The sequence below is a fragment of the Egretta garzetta genome, unplaced genomic scaffold (genome assembly GCF_000687185.1).
Source record: "Egretta garzetta isolate BGI_Z169 unplaced genomic scaffold, ASM68718v1 scaffold497, whole genome shotgun sequence".
Lineage (NCBI taxonomy): Eukaryota > Metazoa > Chordata > Aves > Pelecaniformes > Ardeidae > Egretta > Egretta garzetta.
Window position 1 is genome coordinate 612,549 of NW_009260349.1, and position 739 is coordinate 613,287.

Consider the following 739-nt stretch of genomic DNA (forward strand, 5'->3'; position numbering starts at 1 on the left):
GTGCGGCGGGCTGTGCAAACAGGCTCCGGCACGTGCCAGGTCCCCCGCGCGTCGCCGCAGGTTCTGCCACCGCTTCACCGCACCCCGCCACAGCACCGGCCTCTCCCCCAAAAACCAGGGGGGCTCCTCTGGAGGTTAAGAGAGGGCCAGGCGGCCCAGAGTCCCCGAACCGAGAGGGATGACTCTGGCTGCAGCGGGAAGCTGAGATGCCAAATCCCTTTCAAAGGGTTATTTAAGCAGTTTAAAACGTGCAGCGGTTCGTCAGAGGAGCGTGTGGCAGCCCCCGGAGCATCGCCCGCTGCCTGGCCGGGGGGCAGCCCTGGCGCTGGAGGGTGAGGGGACGCTGCCTGCAAATAAACAAACTCTGGTCTCCGGAGTCTCTTGTTTTGGCTCTGGCTTGGCACACTCCTCCTTCACTTCCCCTCCTTCCTTGCCCCCGAGGTCTTTGCTGTCCAGCTCCTGGTCGTCCCTCCTCTCCTCCTGCGCAGGCTGAAACCCCGAAACCCCAACATCACTCAAGTTGCAACTTAGATGTGTCAAGCAAAAAAACCATCACGTGAAACAAGGGATGTGCATAGGTGTGCTGTAGGGCTGGGATCTCACTCCAGAATTAGTTATCTGGCTTACATGTGTAACCTGGGACCTGGAGCAGCACCCTGGATGAGCAAGGGAATGATACTTATTTTTAAAGCCCTTAAAGTCATTCTCAAGTCTTCATTTAATAAGGGATGTAATAAAA